The sequence below is a fragment of the Lactuca sativa genome, chromosome 5, assembly GCF_002870075.4.
Source record: "Lactuca sativa cultivar Salinas chromosome 5, Lsat_Salinas_v11, whole genome shotgun sequence".
In the NCBI taxonomy this organism is placed as follows: Eukaryota; Viridiplantae; Streptophyta; class Magnoliopsida; order Asterales; family Asteraceae; genus Lactuca; species Lactuca sativa.
In genome coordinates, this window is record NC_056627.2 from 215,817,685 (window position 1) to 215,837,710 (window position 20,026).

Consider the following 20,026-nt stretch of genomic DNA (forward strand, 5'->3'; position numbering starts at 1 on the left):
ATATGGCAGGTAGTTGAGACCATGTGGGGGTTCCTATGGCACCCAGAGTAAGACCTTGGAAGGTTTCCATGGCATCCTTATATGTGTATATGCAAGGTTTATGCAATTGATATGGATTATGTGATTATGTGGATTGTGTGGGGTATGCTTTGGGGAACTCACTAAGCTTCGTGCTTACAGTTTTGTTTATGGTTTCAGGTATCATCGGTTTGGAAAGGAAGGGTCCGGCTTGATCGTAGTGCACACACCTGTGTTTTCCGTAATATTTGATTTTGGGACGAACTCTGATAAATGTCTTTAATTAGCAATGTTTTTGGAAATCTTGGATTTAAAAGATATATGTGTTTTGACTGTAATGAAAAACGAAATTTTTACCCTTGATTTTTGGGTCGTTACAGAGGGCTTTTGTTATTGATGTTGGTCGGAGTTGGGATTTCTACCTTCCCCTAATGAATTTTCATACAACAACAACTATCATTCTAGCATTGGTGCACCACCTTTCGATCTTCTCTACGGGTGGAAGTGTCGTACACCAATATATTAGGGAGTTTTCGGATACAAGCTTATGGGGAAGACCGATGTGGTCCTTTAGACGACAAAGCTCATCCAACATATCAGGCAGAGATTGCAAAAACCTTAAAGCCGACAGAAATGTCATGTTGATAGGTGACGATCCGAGTGAGAGTTTCAGGTGGGGATCTACTTTTACTAAAGCTATCACCCTGGAAGGGTGTTATACGCTTCAATAAGAGGGGAAATTTAGGGCCCTACTTTATTAGACCATTCTGTGTTATGGCTAGGATAGGCAAGGTAGCTTATCGTTTGGATCATCATGAGGAGCTTAGTCAGATTCACAACACCTTCCATGTTTCTCAGCTTCAGAAGTGTGTGACAGATGATTACATTGTGGTCCCCATGGACGAAATTCAGGTCGATGAGTGCCTGAACTATGTTGAGAGACCATTGGCAATTTTGTATAGGAAGACAAAGACCTTGCATAACAAGGTGGTACCTATGGCCAAGGTTCAGTGGAAGCATCAAAAGGGTTCCGAGTGGACATTGAACCCGAGGATGAGATGCGAGAGCACTACCCAAAGTTATTTGTAGCATCGGACTTCGAGGATAAAGTCTAATTAAAGTGGGGGAGAATTATACCACTCGATTATTCCAAGTAAAATCCATTCTTTAATTGGTATGTTTTATTGTGAGATTTAAGTCTACGCAGGGCATATATAGACTCTACGCGTTGCATAGAAGGATGAATGATGGCGGCACTTCAATGAACTACACAGGGTGTAGTTGAGGAGTACGGAGGGCGTACTCGGCCAAAGTGCAAACCCTAATATTGATGGTTTGATCCCCATTTAAACAACCTTAACTCTCATAAACCCTTCCACATTCAACCTCCATTCTCCCATATGACCCCATGCAAACCCTAATCTTTATTTGTGATTTTTTTTTGCCTTTTAAGTGTTTCATGCTCATCTTTGAAGGAAGGAAGCTCTTGGAAAGCAATTGAGAAGTTTCAAGCCATGTGGATATTGACCTTACATCTCCTTAGCAACCACCAGAAGGTATAAAGTTCTGAACTTGATGAACACTTTTCTAGATCTTGTCAGTACAAAGATTTTTGTGCATTTTGGTCCCATAATCTCGGTCTAGTTGAGTATGAGCTATTTTAGACCTTATAAGTATCCATTTTAGACTTTTTGAAGTGAATGGAGTCATAAAAATGCAGTCTTGATGCTTTCTTTTAACCCATGCATGAGTTTGAGTTATGGGGCCTATAATCTTTTATTAAGTTAGAGTTTTGGATTTGGACACTTTCTAGCCATGAAAAGCCATAAAGATGGAAACGTTATGATTAAGGATGTTATTTGGAGTTAGATATGAGATTGAGATATAAGACCTTAAGGAAATAAGTGCTTAATGAAGAAGTTGGAATCTGACTAACTATGCAGGGCGTACCTATAAGTATGCAATGCATACCCTTTTTGAATCCTGTAATTGGGGATGGGACTCTACACCATGCATAGAGATGAAGTACACATGCGTACTTAGCTTGATGTAGACTTTTAACTTTTTGACCTTTGACTTTGACAAAGTTTGAATTTTGGTCATTTAGGGTAATTTGGGTAGTATTTGGATTATGGATTGAGGTGTGGTCCTTTCTTTTGCTGTATAGGTGACAAGTAGAGTTGATATTTAGAGTTTCGTTCTTTTCAACTATCATCTTGGTTTGAGGTGGGTTTTCTCACTATGCCTATGGGTCAAAGGCACTAAGGCCGGTACATTCGTTGTGTTATGTACTTGAAGTAGGACCATTATATGATTATTTGTTATTAGCATATGTCAAAATATTTAGATGGTTGGTTTGAGGCGGAAAGCCAGCAAACCCGGATGGTTGGGTTGAGGTACTGCTTCGTGCGGTAGGTCAATAAACCCGGATGGTTTGGTTGAGACTCTATCTCAACAAACCCAGATGGTTTTGTTAAGACTCTATGTCAACAAAACCAGGTTGGTTAGGTTGAGGCCATGGGCCAACAAACCCTATATGCATGCAGTATAATTGTATCTCCGATGTGTTGTGTATTTTTGGGAAAGTCACTAAACATGGGCTCACATTTGTTGGTTTCTTGTTTTAGGTACTTCAGATCATCGAGAAAAGGCGAAGGCTTGATCGTATACATTATCTGCAGTTTTTTATATCCGCCTGTTTTGGATACTCTGGTTTTTGGGATGCTTGTATTTGGCACTTATGTTTGTGACTTGGGTTTTACAAAAAAAATAATTTTATCTAAATGAAAAATGAAAATTTTTATCGTGATTTTTGGGATGCTACAAACCAAATGAACATGACGTTGATCATTTAATCCATGACTCTATTCATACGATATCTTATAGAACGAAGGAATAGTTGATCACTTATCTTAGAGCCAATGTTTTATTTGAATCAGAGTTTAGCAGTGGCTTTCAAGCATACTACTTTCTATTTAGTTCAAGGTTATACTTGAAATTGTAGTTATAGACTTATCTAAGTGGGAGACTGTTAGATTAAGATATTCAAGCTCATAACTAATTGGTATATTCCTGTAATTAGAAGCAAAGTCCTTTTTGGGCTACTCTCATAACCAGAAATAGCTAAAAATGATATTAGGAGAGGGAATGATAATTTAATAGATTATTATATAATTAATAAACTAATTGGAAATTATGGGGAAATGGTTTGTTAATATATTATTTGATTAATATATTAATTGGAAATAGATAGTTGATTTGTTGATTTATTATGTGATTAATAAATTAATGTGAGACTAATTGTTAAATAATTGATTTATCAATATATATGATTAATAAATTAATGTGATATCAATTAGAATTGATTAACTATTAATCAGAATTAATCTGGATATAATTCAGGAATAATTAGAATTTTATTAAAGGTGCAATGGGTGAATTATAATTGTTCAATATTTGAGCAAAAGAGGCAATTCTATAACCATCCAAGCATCAACGGTTTTGGGAGCTCTTCTTGGGTTTCTAGAAGCCTTCTTGTTGGATAAAAGGAAAGAATTTAAATTATGATGAAATATATTAGCTAATCGATTCAAATATTGCTTTGCCTATAAGTTACCTTAACAATAAATAGGACCCATTGGCTTGCAAATTTTGTTCATGAAATTACCTTTAAGCATATGATTGAATTTTCCCTTATATATCCTCTCTCCTCCTCATTCTAGGGTTTCGGTTTTTGGGTGTGAGCCATTAGAGACATCATGTTTTTTGGTTCTAGCTTTCCAAGACCCATAAACACAAGGGATTGAAGTGATTTGTTTGTTACAACAAATCAAAGGTATGTAACCCTAATTCTTGTATTGTGATTATACTAAGGTTTCATTAGGGTTCATGTTAGTTTTTTTGTTCATTGTTTGTTACATTCAAAGTGTTAAGACATAGATCCCTTAAGTTGCATGTGCCCTTAAGTGTTAAGTGAAATTCCGCAAGCACATTGTTTTTGTAACCTATAAAACCCATCAATTCATGCATGTTGCCTTCAAAGTGTTGAGACATAGATCCTTATAGGTAGCATGTACTCTTCTTAATTGTTAAGTGATTTTTCCACGTTGCACATGAAGTTATAATATATAAATTGCATCAGTGGTATCAGGGCTACCTGGTTGTCTAACACTGAAAGTACATGTAGTTGAATCGGACAATTTTTTTTCGAAAATCTGTTCTCATGACGTGAAAGAGCCTTTTTCTCGACGTTAGTTCAAATCAAAACCAGAATTTCGAGATTTTCTGCCTGATTTGATTGTGTGGCTATTTTTATGATTATTAGATTTGAATTTTGCCAAAATATGATTTTTGCATGCCTTAGATAATTAAATAAACCATAAATAGTAGGATGTAATTTTGAATAAGATAATGTTTAATTATAAGATTAATTTAGATTATCCTTATGGATTTAATAATAAATTTAATTATAATATTAATTAAAAGATAATTATAAACCCTTGATAGGTTTAAATTGATTAACTAGTTGTATGATTAATATAGATAATTAATATTTAAACCTCGTGTTTTAAAATTTTCTAAAATGCATCCTTATATATATATATATATATATATATATATATATATATATATATATATATATATATATATTAAAACGTTTAATACTATAAGTATACGAAAAGTCAGTTGAATCAATAGTAAGCTTCATTCACGAAGCTATGCCATAAGAGAGGTATAAGGAAACAACTTATAAAATGATCTTTCAATGGGTATCCTTTTCACCCATTGCTCCTTTGTGTGGTGGATGGTCGTTAGTCGAACAGGTTTGATAGGACATAATATCATTAAAAATATAATGATATAAAGTACTAGAACCTTCTTTTAAAAATCCCACTTTAGTTACTTTAGGACAAATGTGAAGTGTATGCTAATCCATGAAAACGCACATCATTCTTTATAAGTTATTAGTGGAGCGTACGTGGCTAACTGGCATACTAATTTAGGAATATAAAATTAGCATGATGGAACAACTCGAAAATTATCATTATTGATGGATCGTGTGTGGTTTACTTGCACATCAATTTGAGATGATAAATGACATTGAGGTTGCCGATCGGATTTGCATGGTTATTCACATCTTGTTTGTGATCCTCGGTATCTACGATCATAAATTGACGAGCATAATCTAAGATTAAATATGCCATTGATATGATTCAATGAATCTCAAATGATATAGGAATTTCATTAGATTGAAAATTGGTTAATCGTTTCACCTTCCATAATAAATTTGTAATTAGATTACGACATCCTTCTTCTTAATTTCAAATTATATTTTGAATCAAAGCCTTGAATATTAAATTTGGTTAAAATATTAAGGATTTATAACAACTAACTAAAAATATCTCTCTTATTATAGATGTATGGAAACGGTGATGCTACTGCTGCTTAAACCTCCACCCAAAACACCAACTTCACTCTCTTGTTGATTTTGTCAAAAGAGAAGCTGACATGTCCAAACTACATGGACTGGATGCGAAATCTAAAGATGACTTTTTGCTGCAAGAACAAAGAGTATGTTCTCAAAAAACATCTTCTTGAAATCGATGAGTAAACTGCTATGCCTGATGAAATAAGTTTCTATAACAAACATCACGATAACGCCACTAAGGCTGTTTGCATAATGGTTGCAACCACGGCACCTGAGCTGCAGAAGTTCTATGAGGTCTACTGGCCATATGATATGTGCCTTGATCTTACTGAAAAGTTTCACAAGAAAGAAAGACAAGAATGTTATGAGGTGGTTAAATCTATTATGGCGTGCAAGTTAAAGAAATGAGAATTTGTTTGCGCTCATCTGCAAAGAATGCAAAGATATGTGGAGTGATTGAAAAGCTCAATTTGTCTTTTGATAAAAATTTGGCCATTGACATGGTCCTTAACTCTTTACCTCCTAGTTATGATTAGTTCATCTTGACTTATCATTTGAACAACACAGAGACGACATTGACCCAACTCCACAACTTGTTACAGACTGCTGAATCAGGAATGAAGAAAAACCATGTCCCTTCTGTGACAAGTGCTCCTGACCTGGCCATTAGTCAAAACAAAGTAAAGAAGAGGAATGTCACCTTCCAATCAAATTAGAAGGGGAAGGCCCATGCTGGAGCGTCTGGCAGTGGGTCAAAGGCAAAGCCCAACTTTGATGTTCCAGCTGTTAGTGATCCAAAGGAGGACACTTGCTTTCATTATGGCAAAAAAAAGGCATTGGAGAAGAAGTTGCCCAAAGTACATTCGAGAGTTGAAAGAGAGGAAGATCAAGCCATCTGGATCCTCATCAAGTATATACATTATTCATATCAACAACACACTACTTTTTCATTCTTGGTTCTTTGATACGCGATGCGGTTTTCACATTTGTTCTGATATGCATCGACTAAGAGAAAGTGAAGAAGTGGAGCATGGAAGGATAAAACTGATCATGGGAAATATGCGTTCTTCACCTGTTACCAAGATTATGGCTTATGGGCATGTGCTTGATAGTGGTGTTAGGGTTGATTTGATTAATTGTTGTTATTCGTCAGAAATGACAAGAAATATTATTTCATTTCACGCATTGTTTAGGTTTTCGATATTCATTTGATAATGAAAATGGTTTAATTTTGGTTTATAGATATGGTGTTTCTATATTAAAAGCTTTATCTTGAATTGGTGTGTATGAAACTATGACATGCGTTGATAACTTAGGCAATAGTGTATTCCATATTGATTCGTTCAATGGTGTAGACAAAGCATGCTCGTGCCATTATTATCTTGGGTACATTAACAAGAAATGCATCGCCCAATTCCAAAAGGATGGAGTGTTGGAATTTTTTGACTTAAGTTCAGATGATAAATGTGAGTCTTGTCTTTTGGGCAAGATGAAAAAATCACCTTTCACTGGAACATGTGAAAGAGGTGAAGGATTATTGGACCTTATCCATACAGATGTGTGTGGGCCTTTCAAATCTACTATAAGGGATGGTAATTGATACAACGTGACATTTATGAATAATTATAGTAAATATGGGTATATCTAGTTGATCAAACATAAATCATAAAATTTTGAAAGGTTCAAAGAGTTTAAGCACAAGGTCGAGAATCAATTAGGTAGGAAGATAAATATGCTTCGATCTAACAGAGGTGGAAAGTATCTAAGTATCGAGTTCCACGACTATCTAAAGGGATGTAGAATTGTTTCACAATTGACTCCTCCCAAATCACCACAACTTAATGGTGTGGTTGAGAGGCATAATTGAACCTTACTTGAGCATGGTTAGTCGATTTCAGGGTAATCCTGGTAGAGCCAATTGGATAGCAGTGAAGAATATTCTCAAGTATTTTCGAATAACAAAAGACACGTTTCTAGTTCTTGCCAGCAATGATACGTTGAGAGTGAGTGGATATAGTAATGCCAACTTTCAAACAGACCAAAATGATTTTTGTTCTCAATCTGACGGGGTATTCTTATTGAATGGTGGAGCGGTGACTTGGAAAAGTTCCAAGTAGTCAATGGTGGCTGATTCTACATATGAGTCAAAGTACTTTGCAGCAAGTGAGGCATCTAAAGAAGAAGCTTGGTTGAAGAACTTCATCGAAGATCTCGGAGTAGTCCCGACCATTCAAGACCTAATAGAACTTTTTTGTGGTAATAAAGGTGTGGTTGCTTTGACCAAAGAACCGAAAGACCATGGTAGGTCTAAGTATACTGACAGAAAGTTCGATTACATTATACATAGGTTTGAACATATGCTAGGAGCATTGAATTAATAGATGATATTAGTTTTAGTAGTTAGTTGATATTTTGAAAACTCTATAACAAAATAAATATAACTGATTTTGGTGAATGAATAATAGAGAATTATTTATGAGTATCGGTATTTGCATCTTCAATTATTTATTCTTGTATTTCACTTTGCATGTTTTACTTCTTGAGTAATTTTATTATTCGAAATTCCACAGTTGTTCATACTTTTGGAAGTAAGTATTGATTTAAGACTATCATGAATCGATTGTAGATTGTTCATAGAGATAGGAAATTGCATGGGATTATTCCAATATTCATGAGTACTTAGAAAATAGAGATTTTGAGTATTGCATAAATCCACACTCAGAGATTACTCCATGTATTCAGTTACGAGTAATTCTAAGACGATAATATCTTCTAGTCTTTAAACAAAGATACATAAGTTGTGATTTACAATTCAGTTGTGCATTGGTGTTGGAAAAAACACATCAGTAACATGATCAGTAACATGATGTTATAAAACATAGTACCATGTGTGATTTGGTGAGTGAAGGTTATAGTTATATAGTCAAATTTTGTTTTTTCTTTTCACCCTAACGGGAAAAAGCAATATCTTTGGGCCCCTCGGTGATTTGGTGGTGACATTATAGTGCTGGACCCAGTCAGGACCAAATTGATGTGTTCAATTAAGTAGTCTAATGAAGACATCAAAAATCGGGAAATTAGGAAACAAAATTTTGGACAATGAGATTGATTGGATTCCATCTCTCATGTCCATACGATATCTTGATGAACAAAGGAATAGCTGATCACGTATCTTAGTGCCAATGTCTGGTTTGAATTAGAGTTCGACAATTGCTTTGGAAACCACACTTTGTTGTTTGGTTCAAGGTTGTACTTGTAATTGTAGTTAGAGACATACCCACGTGGGGGACTGATGGATTATGGTGTCTAAGCTCATAACTAAATTGGAGTATACTTGTAATTAGAAGTAAAGTCCTTTTGGGGTTTCCCTCATAACTAGTAGCTGAATAGAATTGCATTTGGAGAGAGGATAATCTATTAGTTTATTATATGAATAATTAATTAATCGGAAATGATTTATTAATATATTAATTGGAAATAGAAATAATTAATTAAGGATTAAGCGTAATTCATTTGGATTTAATTATGGGTTAATCAAAATTAAATAAAGGTGCAAGGATTTAAACTGTAATTTTTGATCAAGGAAGGGTTCCAAAACGTTTTTTTATGGGACGATTTTGAGGAGACCTAATTAGGGGTTTCTGGAAGCATCCTAAAGGTAATGAAACTGGATAACCACCCAGATTTGAAATAGAGTAGGGTTTCCAGAATTTTCCTATCATCTATAAATAGGACCTATTGGGTTCTTTTTTTCGACCACCACATCTACCAAAAGGATAGCCAAAATTCTCCCTTCTCATCCTCTCTCCTCTTGTCTTCTACTTGCTAGGGTTTGGGTACAAGCCGTTAAAGGCACTAAACTTTTGGTGCTAGCTTTTTAAAGTGCAAAGGAAGGAATCAAGAGATTTATTTTCTAGAATAAGTCTAAAGATACGTAAACCCTAATTCCTTGTTTTTCGAATTTTCTAGGGTTCATGTTAGTTTGTGTTATTCATGCATGTTGCCTTCAAAGTGTTGAGACATAGATCCTTATAGGTTGCATGTTCCCTTTTTAATTGTTAAGTGATTTTTCCACATTACACATAAAGTTATAATCTATAAATTCCATCATTATGTTACCCAACAATGTCTCCAACCATCATATCACTAACTAGTAGAAGGGTCGTTAAACAAAGAAAAAAAAAGTAATTACCCTATGTTCGCTTAATATCTTCTTCTTTAAGTAAGACAACCATTGTCATCCTTAATGTATTGTATGCTTCCAATGTCCCATTCCCCACCCCCCTCCCCCACCCCACCCCCCACACACACATCGTTCTAGATTTTATGAGCTTGTAAATAAGATTTCTCATTCTCTTGAATCCATTCTCTTGTATATTTCTTAATATGCCATATCCTTCGATTTAGCCACACTTTCATTTTCATCACATTTTTCTCTTTATATCTTACATTTTCCCTTGTTCCACCCCTCGTCCTTATGAAAAAAAATTATTTAAAGCAAGTTTGTTTTACCTTAATTTTGCTCGCACTTCTTCTCTCCACCAGCATGATTCTCTATGCTCTTGACCTTTCTTGATGAGATTCTTGTGGTGTTTTCTGCCACCTCTCTGATGTCTTCATCCATACTACTCCACAATACTTATGTGTTTTTCATAAAAGTGACTTGAATTTCTCGTTTTGTAAAAAAGTCATCCTTAATGGTATCATTTACCACTCCCTTTAATTTTTTTCTAAAGATTTATAGGTCTAGCTATTTATGCTCCCTTATGGGAGTTCTTACACGATCAAAAACCTTAAACAAAAATATGTGTTGTGATGTATAAGTGTCATCTGGAAACACCTTGCAGTTAGTGCACGCCCATTAGTCTCGTTTACGTACATTTCGATTAATATTATTATTTACATTAAACTATAGTGAAAATATGATGGGTGATGAGTAAGATTAGGTGTGAAATTAGGTCCAAAACTGACCGGATTGACCGAAAAATAAGATTTATTAGAATCAGAAACTGGACGGGTATACAAGAACTCGTTCTTGTTTGGTTTTCGGGTATGGGTACAAGGTCAGGTAAAGTGAGCCTAGAATCATAAAACACAAAAATGTCAAGAGCAAATTACTAAAATCGTCCGTGTGGTTTGTAAAAAATTACGAGTTTGGTCCCTAACTTTTATTTTACACTCGGACCGTTCTCATAATTTGATTTTGTTGCGTGTTTCGTCCCTCCCCAACATGAAAAAACTTTATTGCCCTTTGTATTTTCTTTTTCAGTTTTTTTATTATTTGTTTATTAGTTATTAATTAAAGAAAATTAATGACATGATTTATAGACATATGGGACCCACTCATACTCTCACTTGTAACACAACCACCATTGGCCACCAACAACCACCATCGGCTATCGAAAACCACCACCGTCCACCGACAACCACCACCGGCTGATTCCAACATCACCACCATCCATATATTTCAGCTCAACTACAACACGACTCTTCCCCTCCGGCAAACCCCCACCAGCCCATTCGTCTTCTCCGGCAAGATCACCGCCTCGTCCTTTTTCAACTTATCAGATTCAATATTATACCAAAATAAAAACCCAGATCGATTAAAAAATACAAATCTAAAATGAACAACAAAATCACCGAGACCTGCAATTTTGGGGCTTGTCCTCTTGAAAATAAATCTAAAACCAAACTCCACCTAATGTTCGCGTTGGGATTCAGACCAGGATACAGATATAGGTGTTTTTGATTTATGTAGTTTCTTTCCTATCTTATCATCTTTCCCCAATGAAATGAACAAAAAACTGAAAATCATTATTGTTCACCAACATCTTCTCTCCAAACCAACGCCATCGACATTGTGCACCTCACATCTACATCGAAATCCAGGCACATTATTTGAAATTTTGTTTTAAAAAGAAATGAATAAGAGGAAAAATTTATCACCATTGAAGGAAGCTCCATTAGATAAAATCGATTTCAGGTTAGTCTCCTTCGGGAAGATCCACCTCAGGAGAAGATGAAGCTGATGAAGGGTAGAGAGAAGCATCAACGTAGATAGAAATCGATGGAGTAAAAGGAAATCAAAGGGAGTCAGACGAGAGTATAGAAAAATCAACGGGAAACCCTTTACATAACCGACGATGGTGCTGGTGGTGCTGCGAGAGAGATGGAGCATAGAGAAGTGGCAGGAAGAGAAAAGCGACATAGGACGAGTAGATGGTGATCCATGGGTTTTTAGTGGGTTCTGGTGGTGTTTCCGGTGGCTCCATCGGCGGCTCCGGCGATGGTGAGGTTATCCCCAGTTTATTCAACTAAGATGAGAATGAGAGATAAGGTGAAAGATGATAGGGTTAGATGGGTAGGGTTGAAGGTGGGACCCATGTATATCTTTTTTTTATATAATCAGTAGATAATAATAAAAACTGAAAAGAAAATACAAAGGGTAATATAGTCTTTTTTATCTCTACAAGGGAATAAAAACGAAACAAAAAAATATATGTTAGGGATGGTCCGAGTGCAAAACAAAAGTTAGGGACCAAACTCGTTTACGTACATTGCAATTAATATTATTATTTACATTAAACTATAGTGAAAATATGATGGGTGATGAGTAAGATTAAGTGTGAAATTAGGTCTAAAACTGACCGGATTGACCGAAAAATAAGATTTAGTAGAATAAGAAACTTGACCGGTATACAAGAACTCGTTCTGGTTTGGTTTTCGGGTATGGGTATGAGGTCAGGTAAAGTGAGCCTAGAATCATAAAACACAAAAATGTCAAGAGTAAATTACTGAAATCTTCCCTATGGTTTGTCAAAAATTACGAGTTTGGTCCCCTAACTTTTATTTTGCACTCGGACCGTTCTCATAGTTTGATTTTGTTGCGTGTTTCCTCCCTCTCCAACATGAGGTGGTTAAATCTATTATGGCGTGCAAGTTAAAGAAATGAGAATTTGTTTGCGCTCATCTGCAAAGAATGCAAAGATATGTGGAGTGATTGAAAAGCTCAATTTGTCTTTTGATAAAAATTTGGCCATTGACATGGTCCTTAACTCTTTACCTCCTAGTTATGATTAGTTCATCTTGACTTATCATTTGAACAACACAGAGACGACATTGACCCAACTCCACAACTTGTTACAGACTGCTGAATCAGGAATGAAGAAAAACCATGTCCCTTCTGTGACAAGTGCTCCTGACCTGGCCATTAGTCAAAACAAAGTAAAGAAGAGGAATGTCACCTTCCAATCAAATTAGAAGGGGAAGGCCCATGCTGGAGCGTCTGGCAGTGGGTCAAAGGCAAAGCCCAACTTTGATGTTCCAGCTGTTAGTGATCCAAAGGAGGACACTTGCTTTCATTATGGCAAAAAAAAGGCATTGGAGAAGAAGTTGCCCAAAGTACATTCGAGAGTTGAAAGAGAGGAAGATCAAGCCATCTGGATCCTCATCAAGTATATACATTATTCATATCAACAACACACTACTTTTTCATTCTTGGTTCTTTGATACGCGATGCGGTTTTCACATTTGTTCTGATATGCATCGACTAAGAGAAAGTGAAGAAGTGGAGCATGGAAGGATAAAACTGATCATGGGAAATATGCGTTCTTCACCTGTTACCAAGATTATGGCTTATGGGCATGTGCTTGATAGTGGTGTTAGGGTTGATTTGATTAATTGTTGTTATTCGTCAGAAATGACAAGAAATATTATTTCATTTCACGCATTGTTTAGGTTTTCGATATTCATTTGATAATGAAAATGGTTTAATTTTGGTTTATAGATATGGTGTTTCTATATTAAAAGCTTTATCTTGAATTGGTGTGTATGAAACTATGACATGCGTTGATAACTTAGGCAATAGTGTATTCCATATTGATTCGTTCAATGGTGTAGACAAAGCATGCTCGTGCCATTATTATCTTGGGTACATTAACAAGAAATGCATCGCCCAATTCCAAAAGGATGGAGTGTTGGAATTTTTTGACTTAAGTTCAGATGATAAATGTGAGTCTTGTCTTTTGGGCAAGATGAAAAAATCACCTTTCACTGGAACATGTGAAAGAGGTGAAGGATTATTGGACCTTATCCATACAGATGTGTGTGGGCCTTTCAAATCTACTATAAGGGATGGTAATTGATACAACGTGACATTTATGAATAATTATAGTAAATATGGGTATATCTAGTTGATCAAACATAAATCATAAAATTTTGAAAGGTTCAAAGAGTTTAAGCACAAGGTCGAGAATCAATTAGGTAGGAAGATAAATATGCTTCGATCTAACAGAGGTGGAAAGTATCTAAGTATCGAGTTCCACGACTATCTAAAGGGATGTAGAATTGTTTCACAATTGACTCCTCCCAAATCACCACAACTTAATGGTGTGGTTGAGAGGCATAATTGAACCTTACTTGAGCATGGTTAGTCGATTTCAGGGTAATCCTGGTAGAGCCAATTGGATAGCAGTGAAGAATATTCTCAAGTATTTTCGAATAACAAAAGACACGTTTCTAGTTCTTGCCAGCAATGATACGTTGAGAGTGAGTGGATATAGTAATGCCAACTTTCAAACAGACCAAAATGATTTTTGTTCTCAATCTGACGGGGTATTCTTATTGAATGGTGGAGCGGTGACTTGGAAAAGTTCCAAGTAGTCAATGGTGGCTGATTCTACATATGAGTCAAAGTACTTTGCAGCAAGTGAGGCATCTAAAGAAGAAGCTTGGTTGAAGAACTTCATCGAAGATCTCGGAGTAGTCCCGACCATTCAAGACCTAATAGAACTTTTTTGTGGTAATAAAGGTGTGGTTGCTTTGACCAAAGAACCAAAAGACCATGGTAGGTCTAAGTATACTGACAGAAAGTTCGATTACATTATACATAGGTTTGAACATATGCTAGGAGCATTGAATTAATAGATGATATTAGTTTTAGTAGTTAGTTGATATTTTGAAAACTCTATAACAAAATAAATATAACTGATTTTGGTGAATGAATAATAGAGAATTATTTATGAGTATCGGTATTTGCATCTTCAATTATTTATTCTTGTATTTCACTTTGCATGTTTTACTTCTTGAGTAATTTTATTATTCGAAATTCCACAGTTGTTCATACTTTTGGAAGTAAGTATTGATTTAAGACTATCATGAATCGATTGTAGATTGTTCATAGAGATAGGAAATTGCATGGGATTATTCCAATATTCATGAGTACTTAGAAAATAGAGATTTTGAGTATTGCATAAATCCACACTCAGAGATTACTCCATGTATTCAGTTACGAGTAATTCTAAGACGATAATATCTTCTAGTCTTTAAACAAAGATACATAAGTTGTGATTTACAATTCAGTTGTGCATTGGTGTTGGAAAAAACACATCAGTAACATGATCAGTAACATGATGTTATAAAACATAGTACCATGTGTGATTTGGTGAGTGAAGGTTATAGTTATATAGTCAAATTTTGTTTTTTCTTTTCACCCTAACGGGAAAAAGCAATATCTTTGGGCCCCTCGGTGATTTGGTGGTGACATTATAGTGCTGGACCCAGTCAGGACCAAATTGATGTGTTCAATTAAGTAGTCTAATGAAGACATCAAAAATCGGGAAATTAGGAAACAAAATTTTGGACAATGAGATTGATTGGATTCCATCTCTCATGTCCATACGATATCTTGATGAACAAAGGAATAGCTGATCACGTATCTTAGTGCCAATGTCTGGTTTGAATTAGAGTTCGACAATTGCTTTGGAAACCACACTTTGTTGTTTGGTTCAAGGTTGTACTTGTAATTGTAGTTAGAGACATACCCACGTGGGGGACTGATGGATTATGGTGTCTAAGCTCATAACTAAATTGGAGTATACTTGTAATTAGAAGTAAAGTCCTTTTGGGGTTTCCCTCATAACTAGTAGCTGAATAGAATTGCATTTGGAGAGAGGATAATCTATTAGTTTATTATATGAATAATTAATTAATCGGAAATGATTTATTAATATATTAATTGGAAATAGAAATAATTAATTAAGGATTAAGCGTAATTCATTTGGATTTAATTATGGGTTAATCAAAATTAAATAAAGGTGCAAGGATTTAAACTGTAATTTTTGATCAAGGAAGGGTTCCAAAACGTTTTTTTATGGGACGATTTTGAGGAGACCTAATTAGGGGTTTCTGGAAGCATCCTAAAGGTAATGAAACTGGATAACCACCCAGATTTGAAATAGAGTAGGGTTTCCAGAATTTTCCTATCATCTATAAATAGGACCTATTGGGTTCTTTTTTTCGACCACCACATCTACCAAAAGGATAGCCAAAATTCTCCCTTCTCATCCTCTCTCCTCTTGTCTTCTACTTGCTAGGGTTTGGGTACAAGCCGTTAAAGGAACTAAACTTTTGGTGCTAGCTTTTTAAAGTGCAAAGGAAGGAATCAAGAGATTTATTTTCTAGAATAAGTCTAAAGATACGTAAACCCTAATTCCTTGTTTTTCGAATTTTCTAGGGTTCATGTTAGTTTGTGTTATTCATGCATGTTGCCTTCAAAGTGTTGAGACATAGATCCTTATAGGTTGCATGTTCCCTTTTTAATTGTTAAGTGATTTTTCCACATTACACATAAAGTTATAATCTATAAATTCCATCATTATGTTACCCAACAATGTCTCCAACCATCATATCACTAACTAGTAGAAGGGTCGTTAAACAAAGAAAAAAAAAGTAATTACCCTATGTTCGCTTAATATCTTCTTCTTTAAGTAAGACAACCATTGTCATCCTTAATGTATTGTATGCTTCCAATGTCCCATTCCCCACCCCCCTCCCCCACCCCACCCCCCACACACACATCGTTCTAGATTTTATGAGCTTGTAAATAAGATTTCTCATTCTCTTGAATCCATTCTCTTGTATATTTCTTAATATGCCATATCCTTCGATTTAGCCACACTTTCATTTTCATCACATTTTTCTCTTTATATCTTACATTTTCCCTTGTTCCACCCCTCGTCCTTATGAAAAAAAATTATTTAAAGCAAGTTTGTTTTACCTTAATTTTGCTCGCACTTCTTCTCTCCACCAGCATGATTCTCTATGCTCTTGACCTTTCTTGATGAGATTCTTGTGGTGTTTTCTGCCACCTCTCTGATGTCTTCATCCATACTACTCCACAATACTTATGTGTTTTTCATAAAAGTGACTTGAATTTCTCGTTTTGTAAAAAAGTCATCCTTAATGGTATCATTTACCACTCCCTTTAATTTTTTTCTAAAGATTTATAGGTCTAGCTATTTATGCTCCCTTATGGGAGTTCTTACACGAGCAAAAACCTTAAACAAAAATATGTGTTGTGATGTATAAGTGTCATCTGGAAACACCTTGCAGTTAGTGCACGCCCATTAGTCTCGTTTACGTACATTTCGATTAATATTATTATTTACATTAAACTATAGTGAAAATATGATGGGTGATGAGTAAGATTAGGTGTGAAATTAGGTCCAAAACTGACCGGATTGACCGAAAAATAAGATTTATTAGAATCAGAAACTGGACGGGTATACAAGAACTCGTTCTTGTTTGGTTTTCGGGTATGGGTACAAGGTCAGGTAAAGTGAGCCTAGAATCATAAAACACAAAAATGTCAAGAGCAAATTACTAAAATCGTCCGTGTGGTTTGTAAAAAATTACGAGTTTGGTCCCTAACTTTTATTTTACACTCGGACCGTTCTCATAATTTGATTTTGTTGCGTGTTTCGTCCCTCCCCAACATGAAAAAACTTTATTGCCCTTTGTATTTTCTTTTTCAGTTTTTTTATTATTTGTTTATTAGTTATTAATTAAAGAAAATTAATGACATGATTTATAGACATATGGGACCCACTCATACTCTCACTTGTAACACAACCACCATTGGCCACCAACAACCACCATCGGCTATCGAAAACCACCACCGTCCACCGACAACCACCACCGGCTGATTCCAACATCACCACCATCCATATATTTCAGCTCAACTACAACACGACTCTTCCCCTCCGGCAAACCCCCACCAGCCCATTCGTCTTCTCCGGCAAGATCACCGCCTCGTCCTTTTTCAACTTATCAGATTCAATATTATACCAAAATAAAAACCCAGATCGATTAAAAAATACAAATCTAAAATGAACAACAAAATCACCGAGACCTGCAATTTTGGGGCTTGTCCTCTTGAAAATAAATCTAAAACCAAACTCCACCTAATGTTCGCGTTGGGATTCAGACCAGGATACAGATATAGGTGTTTTTGATTTATGTAGTTTCTTTCCTATCTTATCATCTTTCCCCAATGAAATGAACAAAAAACTGAAAATCATTATTGTTCACCAACATCTTCTCTCCAAACCAACGCCATCGACATTGTGCACCTCACATCTACATCGAAATCCAGGCACATTATTTGAAATTTTGTTTTAAAAAGAAATGAATAAGAGGAAAAATTTATCACCATTGAAGGAAGCTCCATTAGATAAAATCGATTTCAGGTTAGTCTCCTTCGGGAAGATCCACCTCAGGAGAAGATGAAGCTGATGAAGGGTAGAGAGAAGCATCAACGTAGATAGAAATCGATGGAGTAAAAGGAAATCAAAGGGAGTCAGACGAGAGTATAGAAAAATCAACGGGAAACCCTTTACATAACCGACGATGGTGCTGGTGGTGCTGCGAGAGAGATGGAGCATAGAGAAGTGGCAGGAAGAGAAAAGCGACATAGGACGAGTAGATGGTGATCCATGGGTTTTTAGTGGGTTCTGGTGGTGTTTCCGGTGGCTCCATCGGCGGCTCCGGCGATGGTGAGGTTATCCCCAGTTTATTCAACTAAGATGAGAATGAGAGATAAGGTGAAAGATGATAGGGTTAGATGGGTAGGGTTGAAGGTGGGACCCATGTATATCTTTTTTTTATATAATCAGTAGATAATAATAAAAACTGAAAAGAAAATACAAAGGGTAATATAGTCTTTTTTATCTCTACAAGGGAATAAAAACGAAACAAAAAAAAATATGTTAGGGATGGTCCGAGTGCAAAACAAAAGTTAGGGACCAAACTCGTTTACGTACATTGCAATTAATATTATTATTTACATTAAACTATAGTGAAAATATGATGGGTGATGAGTAAGATTAAGTGTGAAATTAGGTCTAAAACTGACCGGATTGACCGAAAAATAAGATTTAGTAGAATAAGAAACTTGACCGGTATACAAGAACTCGTTCTGGTTTGGTTTTCGGGTATGGGTATGAGGTCAGGTAAAGTGAGCCTAGAATCATAAAACACAAAAATGTCAAGAGTAAATTACTGAAATCTTCCCTATGGTTTGTCAAAAATTACGAGTTTGGTCCCCTAACTTTTATTTTGCACTCGGACCGTTCTCATAGTTTGATTTTGTTGCGTGTTTCCTCCCTCTCCAACATGAAAATACTTTATTGCCCTTTGTATTTTCTTTTTTCAGTTTTTTTGTTATTTTTTATTATTTATTAATTAAAGAAAATTAATGACATGATTTATAGACATATGGGACCCACTTGTACTCTCACTTGTAACACAACCACCACTGGCCACCAACAACCACCACCGGCTATCGAAAACCACCACTGGCCATCGAGAACCACCACCGGCCAATTCTAACATCACCACCATCTATGAAATTTTTAAAAACTGCATAACTTATTCGTTTGAAATTGGATTGACATGTGATCTTTTACAACATGTAGTATATACTTTTTACTTCAACTAAGGCTAAAATTCATCATTTTTTGTTCTATATAGAATGAGTTATAGTCATGCAAAGTTAGGGTATCAAAGGTCATAAAGCACAAAAATGTCAAACGATTAGGTTGGAACCAGGTAAAGTGGTTCTAGAATGGAAAAACCTTAAAAACCGAGTAATTTGTAATATGTGAAACTTTTAAAAATTGCATGGCTCATTCGTTTGAAGTTGGATTGACATGTGATCTTTTATAGCATGTAGTATCTACTCTTTACTTCAACTAAGGCTAGAATTTCAACATTTTTTTGTTGGATATTAAATGAGTAATAGTCACCTAAAGTTGGGGTATCGAAGCATAAAGTTTTTTTAGTTTTTTAGCTTTTACGTGTAATTTGTCAAACTTTTAAAAATTACATAATTCATTCGTTTAAAGTCATATCGACATAAGATCTTTTACAAGATGTCATTTATAGTTTGTACATAGATTTTGGCAATAATTTTATTATTCCCCCAAAGCGGTGGTATTAAAGCTATAAATTTTTCTGTTTTTATGTGAAAGCTATAATACTTTTAAAAATGCATAATTCATTCGTTTGAAGCATAATTAACATGAGATCTTTTACAACATGCAATTTATAGTTTGCACATAGATTTTGACAATAATTCATTTCTTTATATTCGTATATGTTCAATTGTATTTGTTTATCTTCATTCGTTTATGTTCGTTTAACATGTTCACGAATATAAACAAACGAAAATGGACAAGATTATTTGTTAAACAAATAGACATGAACAAACTTTATTCGTGTCCGTTCCACCCGTTTACAACT